At 35.6% G+C, this 12,985-nt stretch overlaps 1 long non-coding RNA gene across 1 annotated transcript in view; it reads right to left on the minus strand.

Annotated features, from left to right (window-relative positions):
- LOC128779500 (uncharacterized) overlaps positions 1–12,985 on the minus strand; it is a 65,476-nt gene that overhangs the window by 34,299 nt on the left and 18,192 nt on the right. The gene's annotated exons all lie outside the window — the stretch shown is intronic.

The raw sequence follows: 12,985 nt of genomic DNA on the forward strand, positions 1-12,985 counted from the left end.
TAATCTTTAAAAAATTATCTACTTGTAATGTTAGTGGAGTTCCATGAAAGAATATATGTAAAGACATGTGCTCAATTGGCCATCTTTTACTGGCAGTCCCAGCACATATTTTTAATTGCCAAAAGAGGCTTAGGGGGTATCTATTTATTGTAGGACCTTATAGTAACTTGTACAGTGATGTGATCTTAATAGTAACTTGTGTGATAGTGGGCAACTGATAACGGTGTTATAATTCCATCAAATTATGCATGGTTATAAACTTTACTGTAAGTTTGGGAGGCTCTGTCTAATTTTTATATTGATAATAAAGACTAAAGCAGCAGTTAGAAATTTTTAGTGATTCAACTTTAAAATACAGTTTTTCAATTACTCATATTCTGGATTTTGGTATAATTTTAATTTATGGATACACTGAAATCACAAGGCAGTATTTAAAAGAAAAATACATGTTACTAGATACAGTACTAATTAATATGAATGGCAATTACTTCCAGTATTGCACAACTAAAGCACAAATACAGAAATAAACAAAGTAGAAAATAAATTGACTTCCTCTATTTCATTTACAAATAGAGGAACTAAAAGAGGATTCTGTAAATATCATATGCTTCCTGTCATTAATAACCAGTTTGAAAGTTTGGACTTGTCAAAGTCGTCTCACATTGATTTATAAATAGAAAATGCTATAAATCTGAATTCAAAATAAATAAAATTACACTTTAAGCTGTTTCATAGATGAGGTTCTGCATGAACATTGTGGTTACAAAAAACATCTTGCTTGTGCAGTAAGAAACAAAAGGAGAAAAAGGAGAACGTATTTGAGAACTCTGCGATGGTCTCTAAATTCCATGCGAGCCTACAATTTTATCATTGTAAGTCTCTTAAATTACTGTTTCACTTCATCTGTAAAATTGTAATGATAACACCTACTCACGCAGAATTGTAAGTATCAAATTAGGTCCTATGTGAGGAACTCCAAATTCCTTCAGACATGTAACTTACGATTACTAATCAAATCTGCAAAAATATAAGGAAAGTAAAAAGTCCACAACATTCTCATACATCTGGCAATTTTCTACTCCTTCTAATAACATTTATGTAGAAAGTTATCTGTATATGTTTTGTTATAGTTTTTAATCCTAGCCCAAATAGTTGTATAGCTCTCGTCCTGTTGTTGAATTATGTTTGCTGTCAAATGCTGTCTCCCATAGAAGCTCGGGGGCCATACAGGTCAATTATTACATTGCTAACGGTAGTCTCATTCTTTTGCCAAAAGATTTCAGAGAAAACTGAACCCAGAAGCTGGAAGTTTTCTGTTGTTTCAGCTGAGCGTCTTTGTATCATATATGCAAGGGATACTAAGAATATAGTCATGTGCAAAATAGTTATGAAATGCAGCTTCCAATTTCACTCCAACCTGGTTTTCTCCTAGTATCTGTAACCTCAAAACTCTCCTTACAAGAGTATGAGGGATCAGAAGTATTCATTGCACGAGATTTTCATGGCCTTTCACAAATCTTCCAGAATTTCTGAGCATGTATGAACTCATTTCATGGTTTCTTTGTTAGTTTCTAACGCAAAGAGAAGTGGTAATAGAACTTCTCTTTTGGTCCATTAGAGTCTTGAAAAGATTTGTCAGAGGAAAGAAAAAAGTCTGTAAGAATAATTTCTCCTTCGCCTCTTGAAGTCAATTAAAATACCACAGAAGTATATGTAAGTTATTATTATTCCACTATAAACACACACACTATATAAGAACAATAACAAAATAACCAGGCCCAAAGTCAAAAGAGAGCAAACCCTGCTATCCAGTTTTGAGGAAGTACCCGGATGGTGACGGTATGATTGGCAGTGGGTGCTGCAATCAAGGAGCAGCTCTGGCACCATGGCATTTCACCTCGATCTGTTTCTAGCCTGGCACCTCTTTGCTCTTCCTTGTGTCCCTGGGTTTTGAGGTGTGTTGACTCTGTGATGTCTAATGACAGACAGATTGGATCTTTCCTTAATTGCCGGTGACATGTCAAGTATGAGAAATGAATGAGCAATCTTCACTGAACTGCAACCCTTCGGAGCTCATGAAACTGTGGTTATAATGAAAATATATAAAATGAACACAATAACTGGAACTGACTTTAAAAAAAGACAGTGAAATTTCTAACTCCTGTGAAATGCCTTCTTTTCAGAAAAGAGGCAGGAGAAATGCCAGTACAAGTGACATGTGTCACTGAACTAGAATACACTACTCCATGAGTAGCCTCTTAATGTCTATTTTACACGACAGGTATTCATCCATTTCAGAAGCCCAATATTACATTTTAAATGCATTCCCCAAAAGCTTTTCATTATTGCTCCCAGAATAGAGAAAAGGAGATTCTGATGAGCAGTTTGATATTTAGAAAAACATATCTGCTCTTCATACACAAAACCAAATCACCCACAATCATAACGAGGTTTTAACTCTGACATGTAATTCTATAAACCCTACTTTATCTATAACAGTAGTTGAGCAAGGACACTCAGGTTAATGTTAATGCACTGTATCACTAATGTTAATTAAGTAGATGATTAAAAGGTACTTGGGACCACACTAGACATTTGGTTTAGGGGTTTGTGGTTTTTTTGGTTTTTGACTCAAAAGGTATATTGGGTCTTTCACTGCTTATTATGGAATTATTACACACAGAAGTGTGTGAAAGTTTCCCCTCACTAGGATTAGATCAACCAAATTCTAGAAAATTAAATAACATGTGTATGGTATTTCTCACTATAGGAAATCACTGGGGTTCATTTAATATACTTTTAAGATCCTTAAAAGTGAGTCACAGCCTTAGTTAATGGATAAATGGACACATATTTTCTACCCAAAGTTTGAACCTTGTTTAAAATCCAAATGACATCGGCCACAGAGCCTCTCTTGCTGTGGTGGACGACCCGTCAACTCAACACACTGCTTTCCAGCTTGGATAACTCTAATTATTCAAAATATATTCTTACTTGAAGTCTCTCTTACAAGGCTTATGAATGTGACTCCTCCCTTTCTTCCTCTCTTCTTTCCATCTTAACCTTCTTTATCCAAATATAAATTGAAGTCATTTAAGAAAATAATTACTGGAAGTTAAGTGACAAAATAAGAGTGAGAAGAGAACAGAACAAGGGAAAATAAGATGAATCTTAAGGTTGGCTTAGTAAGAAAAAAGCCAGGCACGGGGTCTCGGACATGTATGTAGCGCAGTGAGGCTGCAGTTGGACTCTGAGTTACATGCTTCTGCAACTAACAGAAAAATACAATCCGATGTTGAGTTCATAGAATGCATTGTATAAACAAAGCATTTGCTCAGAAAGAGTGTAAATATTTAGGTACTAAGGCCTGAGAAACTTCATTCATAAACATCTCATTCAAGCATGCCGTATAACAAGGCTTAAATGAAATGGGAAGGAGCCAAAATGCGCTGCTACAGCATCATGAATGTCACCAACTGTGACCCAAAACCTTAATGACTGTCTTTTTCCCTTCTATTTTTATTTGAAGTTCCAGTAGAATGGACTGAACTCAACAAATGCAGCCGAGGGACCGGTGAGTTGCCAGGTCCCACTTCCACGCTGAGCTCCTGGCTCAGACAAGCACACCTGGGTTTTATGCTCACTAGAAAAGCTGCTGCAAAGCAGTTCATCTCTTAGATCCCACATTTTTTAGGACACCCAAACCAGAACTGCTGTGGCTTCCAGACCAATGAATCTGTGAGCCTCGCTGGTAGACTTTAAGAAGTAGAGTGGCTTCCCAATGACTTTATGGGTGGTGAGGAGGGCAAAGCATATGGCTGTTTCTTTTGGCTTTTACAGTCATGAAAATCTTCATATTTAGACTTGTCAGATTATCTTCAAAGGAGGTGACAAATATAATCTTTACATTTATGTGCATTTGTTTTAGGAAGTAAGCAATTAAATATAGACATTTAAAGTATACCACAATTTTCGTAAATCTTTTACTCTTTTTAGTTTCTCATTATTTTGTAAGCTTCAAGGTTGGACTTTTCTGAATGACTGAGAAACCTTAGATAACTATAAACCACACGATTTTTCCCAGGAGGATGAGTTCCAGGATTACAGGTACAGTGTTAATCTTGTGGTAAGTAAACTGACTTGGCCTGGGATAGGAATGTTTATATCAGCTGGGAGAACGTATTGTGGACTGAGCAATTACATGACGGTCAGCCTTCGAAATGGCCCCAAAAGACCCTTGTAGTCCCCCTCAAACATTATTAGGTTAATTTGTGTGATCAATACCACAGGGATAAAGTTATAAAGTAATGGCACACTGCTTCTGGAAGTAAGCTATACAAAGATTGCAGCTTCTCCCTTTGCCTGTCTGTCTGACTCTCATCACTGGTTCTGGGGGAAGAAAGCTAACAGATTGCGAGCAGCCCTGTGGATAATCCCACGCAATGAGAAACTGAGGCCCTCTAACAGCTCATAATGAGCCAAAGTCTGCCAACAACCACAGGAATGAGTTTGAAAGCAGAAGTTTCTACCTCAGTTGAGTCATAGGATGACTGTAACCGTGAGTCAGAATATACCAGGTAAGCTGGCATAACCACTGACCATCTGTAGAAAAAGATACGATAAAAAATACAATAGACAAATTAAAATGTTATGTTGTAAATATTCAAAATACACATAAAGAAGGTTGGATTAAGGCAAAAGAGGAACAAAATCCATAATGAACAGACACAAAACAAATAATAAAATGTTACAATTGAATCTAAACATACAAATATTTCTATTAAATGTGAAGGGCCTAAATTGCTTATTAAAATACAGATTGCCAAATGGATAAAAGCAAAGGTTCAACTATATGTGGTCCATGAGAAACTGATTTGAAATAGAAGGATACAGGTGAGTAAAAAGGAAAAAAATGGGAAAATACATACCGTGCAACCACTCAGCAAAAGCAAGGGTGAGTGGTTGCGTTGATATCAGACTAAGTAGACTTTGGAGCAGAGAAAACAACCAGCAACAGAGAGGAACCTGGCACAATGATAAAGTGCTACGTTAGCAGGAAGACATAACGTCTTCCATCTGTATACAGCCAACAACAGATCTCAGAACACATAAAGCAAACACTGGCAGAATTAAAAGGAGGCTATTGATGTTTTTAAATCAACACTCCTTTCGCAGTAATCTGTAGAGGTAGGAGACAGAAAATCATCAAGCGTACAAAAGAAATAATATCACCATTGGCCAGTGGGATCTAACTGACACTTTTAGAATATTCTACCAACAACAGCAGATTTGTCTCAAGTACACTTGGAATATTCACCAAGATAGACCATATCCTAGGAGGAAAAAGCATTTTAACATGTGAAATAATTAAAATTATAAAAGTAGGTTATCTCATCTTTAAAAAACAAACTAGAAATCATTAATAAAAAGATAACAAGAAAATCTTTAAACACTTATAAATTAAAATCACACCTCTAACTAATCCACATGCCAAGTAGAAAGTCTTAGTAGAGATTAGAAAGTATATTAAAATAAAATAAAAATACATATATCAAAATTGTGTGATATCTGTATCAATGTGTAGAAGGTAATTCATAGACTAAAATGCTTATGTTAGAAAAGGAAAAGTCTTAAATCAATAAATTTCCATCTTAAGAAAGTATGGAATACTACTCAGCCATAAAAAGAAGAAAATTTTACCCTTTGCATCGATTAACCTGGAGAACATCATGCTAAGTGAATTAAGGCAGTCAGAGCATGACAAATACCATATGATTTCACTCATATGTGGAATCTAATGAACAAACTGAACTAACAAGAAAAATATAGATAGGCTTATAGATAGAGAGCAAGCTGACATCTCTGGGGGAGGGAATTAGTGGGTGGAGGGGTTGAGCAAAAAAGAGAGAAAGAATTTATGGACATTGAGAATAGTGCAGTGATTATGGGGATGGGGAAGGGGTGAGTAGAGGTGGAAGAGGGTATGGGGGGATAAATGCTAATGGATGAATACAATGAAAATATTTTGAGGACAACATAGGATTCTGTTTTTTGGATTGTAAAAACATTATTATTAATAATCATTTTATACAAGGATTTTTAACACCTAAAAACACAGGAAGGCCTTAATTTTATGCAAAAAAGCAATTCTTTAAAATGAATAAATTTAGTTTTAATGAAAACAACACATATAAACAAAAGAGAAAGTAAAAAAGAGAGCAGATATACCCAAAGTAAGTGGGAGAAAAGAAATTTTAAAGATTAGAGTAGAAAATAATGACACGAAAATACAAAACCAACAGGACCAATCAATGGGAAAAAATGGTTCTTTGGAAAAATTAATAAAATTGAAAAAATCTACCAATACTGACACATAATAAAAAGACACAAATTACCAATATCAGGAATGAAAGAAAGGGTATTACTAAACTTGGCAGCCCTTACAATAACAATTAAAAAATACCACAAACAAATCTGTGCACATAAAGTCGCAAGTTTAGTGAAATGGACCAATTCCTTGGATACCACTACCTACCAAAACTCACCTAAACCAAAGAGATAACCTGAATAGCGTTTTAACTATAGTAGAAATTGAGCTCATAGTTGAAAACATCCAACTTGATCAAGCACTTAACAAAGAAATAAAACCAATCCTGCATAATTTTTAAGACAAAAGAAGAAGAAACATTTAACAATTCATTTCACGAAGACAGCATTACCCTGATAACAGATCAGGAAAGACATTACAAGAAAAAAAAATTACAAACCAATACTCTCATGACTGGTTTGGCTCAGTGTCGGGCGTCATCACGCAGACCTAAAGATCACCAGTTCGATTCCCGGTTATGGTATATGTCTGGGTAGCAGGTTCAGTCCCCGATTCAGGTGTGTACAAGAGGCAACTGATAGATGTTTCTCTCTCACATCGATGCCACCTTCCCCTCTTTCTAAAATTAATTAAATAAAATCTTTAATAAAAGAAGAATGGCTTGACATTAAACAAAATAAATCAACGTTATTCACCATATTAGTAACCTAAAGAAGCAAAACCTCATGAGCAAATAAACTGATGTGGAAAAAACATTTGACAAAGTTGAATGTCCATTCATGATTTTAAAAATAGCTCAGCAAACCAAGAATAGAAGGGAAATTCCTCAACCTGATAATTGGTATTTACTGAACCCACAGCTAACCTGATACTTTATGGTGGAAGACAGATTTTTTTTCTGCTAAAGTCAGGAGTAAGGTAAACATTGTAGTTAAATCCAACCCAGTGCAATAAGGAAGGAACAAGAAATAAATCACATCCAGATTGAAGAGCAATAACTTTTCTTACAACTTCTGCTAAACATTGTAGTTAAATCCAAACTAGTGCAATAAGGAAGGAACAAGAAATAAATGGCATCCAGACTGAAGGGCAATAAATAAAATGTCCCTATTATCAGACAACATGATTTTCTACACAAAAATCCCACACAGAAACTCCTAGAACTAAGTTTATTAATGGCACAGGCTGTGAGTCCAACATACAATAAAAATCAAAGGTATTTCTCTATAGCAGCAATGAGCAATTGCAAACTAATATTTAAAAATTAATTTACCATCATTTCCAAACAATTTTTTGTTGTATAAATCTAAGACAATCTGTATGGAGTCTGTATGCCAAAACTTTTACAAAATATCTGTACAAACCTTTACGAATCTTTGCAATCAGAAAAGGTCTAAATTAAAAAAAGGCATTCATTTTTCAAGGATTGGAAGACTCAACATAGTAAAGATGTTCATTCTTCCCAAACTGATCTACAGATTTGATGTAATTCCCAGTGGATTTTTTTTGTAATATAAGAATGTTGATGTTAAAATTTATATGTAAAGTGAAAGAACTAGAATAGCCAAAGCAATTTCAAAGAGGAAAATAAAGTTGGGGGATTCAGATCACTCTTTAAGGCTAACTATAAAGCAAAGTAAATAACACACTGGGATATTGGCAAAGAGATGTAGATCAATGGAACAGAATGTATCGTCTAGATTTAGACCCACAGCAATATGGCCAATTGATTTTTGACAAAAGTGCAAATTTTATTTGATGGAGAAGGATAGTCTTTTCAACAAATTAAATTGGAAATCAAAATTGGTATGCAAATTAGTATGCAAAAGAGTGAACCTCCATTTAAATTTCACACTTCATGCAAAATTTAACATAAAATGGGTCAGAGATGAACATATGAAGTCTAATTACTATAAAATGTTTAGAGGGAAACATAGGAGAAAATCTTTGTCATATAGAGTTAAGCAAAGAGCTTTTAGACATAAACAAAAACACAAACTGTAATTTAATTGATAAATTGGACTTCAAAATTAAACATTTTGTTGTGTGGAAACAATCTGCAAAGTGGGAGAAAATATTTGCAAGTCAACGAACTATATCCAGAATATATAAAGAACTCTCAAAACCTTAAAAAATGGGCCAAAGGCTTAGACACATTGCACCAAGAAAATAGAAGAAAAATATAAGCTGTGGGCGTCAGTAAGTGCCCATTATTAGGCCTGTAAAAATATGGTCAGCATCATTTGATATTAGGGAAATGCAAAGTTCAGTCATGAAAACATACCATTATTCACCTATCAGGATGCCTAAAAAAAATAATGACCTTACCAAGTGCTGACAATGACACGGACAACTAGAACTCTCCTGCATTGCGGGTGGGGTGCAAAACGGCACTCTGAAGTGGGGAAAATTTGGCAAGTTTTCATAAAGTCAAAATTAAGTTTCCTATAGGATTAAGGAATCCTATTCTGGGCATTTACATTAAAGACATGAAAATAATGTTCATGCAAACACCTGCTATGGTATGTGAATGCTATGGTAGCTTCACTTATTAACTTCTAAAACTGAAAGAAAAAAGTCCTTCAATTGAATGAATATGCAAGTTGTGGTCCATCGGTACAGTGGAATATTGCTAAGCCATAAAAAATAACAAGCTGTTGTTACCAGAAACATCTTGAATTAATACCAACAGCACTATGAAGATATGACCATCTCAGCTTTGCGTGGAGGTGGAGTTGACCAAAGTCAGCAGGCTTGTTTGTGGTCTTTCGCTTTAAAATTAGGAAGCACCTGTGGAATTGTCTCACCTGATCTATCAATGGGGAAGTGGTAGACAGAGGTCTCAGGATGGCCTAAGGCTTTAATGTGGGGCATACTCACTTTTCAAATAGGTAGTGAAGTGAGAGCAAGTCTAAATTATTAAGTGGAATAAAAAAAAAAGCCAAACAGCAGCATGGTAAGCATAATCTCACTCAGTAAAAAAAAACAAATAAAAAACAAAAGAGACACTTTTCATATAAAGTGTATAACTTAGAGGCAGTGTATAAATATGTAGTATTATGTACCATTAAAACAAATGAGACAACTCTTTAGATATTGGCATGATTTTGCCTAATAGCTTTATATTGTCTGAAGAGCATTGTGTTCTAAATGAATCACTTTCTGTTAAAAAATAATTTCAACCTAGTTATCCTACTGCTGGGACTATACCCTAAGAATCCTGAATTACTAATTCAAAAGAACCTATGCAACCCAATGTTCATAGCAGCGTTATTTATTCCCAAGTGCTGGAAACAGCCTAAGTACCCATCAGTAAATGAGTGGGCCCAAAACTGGTACATTTACACAATGGAATACTAAGCAGCAGAAAGAAAGAAGGAGCTTATACCCTTTGCAACAGCATGGATGGAACTGGAGAGCATTATGCTAAGTGAAATAAGCCAGGCAGTGAGGGACAAATACCATGTGATCTCACCTATAAGTGGAACCTAATCAACAAAACAAACAAGTGAGCAAAATAGAACCAGACATTGAAATAAAGAACAAACTGACCATGACCAGAGGGGAGGGGGGTAACCAGAGAAAGAAAGGGGCAGGGCCAGCAAAGGAACACGAATAGAGAACTCATGGGCATGGACAATGGGGGGCAGGGATTGACTGTGGGAGTGGAGGGGACTGGGTAGGGGAGAGCAATGGGGAAAAAGGCAGGACAACTATAACTGAACACCAGTAAATAAAACAAACAAAAAATAATTCTGTGTGAATCTATCTGTATATATATGATGACATAGACATATAGATTATGTAGATTGAGGTGTGTGTGTGTGTGTTCAAGCACAGGGAAAACAACTGTAAAGGAACTTATGGTGACAGTGGCTGACTTGCAGGGAATGTGAAGGGGAAAGAAGGCCTTCCGTTTTTCATAATTTAAGGAAATACTTCCCATCCTAAATCTAAACATGCGCACCTATCATTTCTGTTAACAGGGAAGCAAATGCCAAATTATGTATGTCAGATATTAGCATTGATTCTTAGTCTGATAAGATGAGATTAAATATTATCTTCTTCTTTGTGTTACCAAAATTTTCTATTACCAAAATTTACACAGTAAATAAATCGAACTCTTCAAAACACTATTAAAATTATTGTTGAATGGAATAAATTTATATACACCATAATACCTTTATTATAGAACACCTCCATTTTTATTGGGAACTAAGTTTATTTTACAAATTCCATCCTACACATGTTCTTATCCCAAACTTTTTAAAATTAGATAAACCCAAGATATCAAAAGGGCTTATAGAAATGTTAGAGATTTGTTCCAAACTTATGAACAGACTAGAAACATCTTTCTAATTTTAAAAATATCTTTCACTTCCCCATTATTTAACTGATAACACGTGAGCCCACCTTCCTCCCCAATATCCTAGCTATTTGCGGTTCGCAGTTAGTAGTTCAGTGATGTGACCACACGGTCAGGACATGCTGAACTAGGGTTTTATAAGGAGCAACCTCAATCTCAGTCGCTTCAAAGAACACACATGAATTTCTAGTCAATGCTACATGCCCACTAATGGTTTCCTAGAATTCTGCCCCAACTCCTCTTCACTCAGGAGCCCGAGCTGCTGGAGGCTCCGCCTCTGAGCTTCCACATTTGTTGGGGAAAAGGAGGGTGATGAGTCACATTACTGGATTTTAAATACTCCTTCCAGAAGCGGCCTGAGTCACTTCCTCCCACATTTCCTGTGTGAAGGGAAGTCAAATGACCATACCTAGCCACCAAGGGATGGAATAATCAAATCCTACTATTTTCTCTGTAGAAGAAAGGCCAAGGACATTGGATGAACAAAACTAATGTCAATCATAGTCAGAATCATAGGATAAGAAACAGCTGCCATCCGTAGGAGTCCAATGAATTTAGCTCATTAAAATCACATTTTTCACATAATGGATTTGTTTTAAGTTGCATGATATATACTTTTTCTAGTGCCCCAAAACTGTTGTTCTTAAGAAAGGAACTTGACAGATATTAGTTCACTTTTCTCTAAAGAAAATGAGAACAGCAGTTAGCTATTTTCAGATATCAGCCACTACCAAGTAAAAGTACAAAAGTATTACAGAAAAAAAATGATTTTCTTTAGGTTCAACCAGAGTACTGCCATTAACAAGATTTTGGGGAATATTTTCATTTATCTGGTTCATTTATTTCGTTATATTTATTGACTTTACCAAAGTAGTTTTGAACCTACTAAGAGCTGTGGATTTTGCCAGGCACAGATATTCCATGTTAACCCTTGAACCCTTGTGACCAATGTTAATATTTAAGCATCATCAGTAAATAAGATGCAACCAAAATATGCCTGGAAATGTGCATGAGCCAGCTTTATTTTGAAATTCGAAAGCCGGGTTACTTAGCATAGATTCCCAGTGTAAGGTATACACTCAGAGCATAGCTCACTGAGGTTATTATTGGCACTTGTGTCAGAAACTTAAAATTCAGAACCAATAGTTATGAAAATGTGTGTGCTCACAGTAGTTAAGAAGCTATAGTTTTTGACCTTGAAATAAGTTCTATCTTTTCATGAAATATTGATGCTAAGTCATTATGCATTCCTTCCTTCCTGCCCACCCCACTACTCATCACCACTTTAGCATCTCCGTGTCTACACGCCATCCCCGTGGTCACACCTGACTGTCTCTGGACGAGAGATCTCCGGTTTCAGATGTGAGGAAACTGTGTTTTCTGAGCCCACAAGGACTTGTCAAAGATCAGAGCTCTTGACTTACATCTAAGAAGTAGCTTTGCTGCGTACTTGCAAACATCAGAGCCACCAGTTGCTCCAGACGTTCACATTTTTGGCAGCAGACACGGTGGCTGTTTGCAGCCAGTGTGGTTTAGGTTTAACAAGACCACTTCTAAAAGCGTTCCGTGGTCCAGTTTTGAAGTTAATCATTAATACAATAGTTAAATCCTGGCATTTGGGGGATAATTTTTCTTTAAAAAAAGATCATCCATTTAATTTTTAAAAAAGATATAATGGGGAATAATGTGTATCTAATTATTAATATACTATAGAAATTAGCTTTTATATTGCAATTTATATTGCAATTACCTCCTTGGTGTTATAAAGCAGAACAATGCAGAAGGAGAAGTTCTTTATTAATGCCTAATAGCATGGTAATTTGAAATATTCAAGTTTCTTTAATAAGGTAGTATATGAAATGTTACTTAATTTGACAAGATTAATTATACAATTAATTTAAGACTGCTCTCAATTAAATTAGTAAAAATTCTTAAGCTTGCTGCTTTTGAAAAGAGTGCTGGAACCTAGCATGAAGTGAAATACCAATTAAGCGTGATATTAATTAGACTGAGATGGAATAATGCATGTTTTGTTATTATAAAGGGCATCGGCAGAGAGTTGGTAAAGAGGTATTGTTATTTCATTACTTTAATAATAGATACCCTAGCCCCCTAAACCATTTACAGGGTCCTCAACAATACTGGACAACACAGTGGTGTGGGACGGTGCTTAAAACTGCTCAAGAAACCACAACAATAGAACTCCTACCTTGGTGGCCCTCACTCCCCACATTTTGGGGTTCTGTGAAGATAAAAGTATTGCTAAGAGGAGCTGACTGTCAAAATACCTC

Source organism: Desmodus rotundus, chromosome 11 (genome assembly GCF_022682495.2).
Source record: "Desmodus rotundus isolate HL8 chromosome 11, HLdesRot8A.1, whole genome shotgun sequence".
Classification (NCBI taxonomy): domain Eukaryota; kingdom Metazoa; phylum Chordata; class Mammalia; order Chiroptera; family Phyllostomidae; genus Desmodus; species Desmodus rotundus.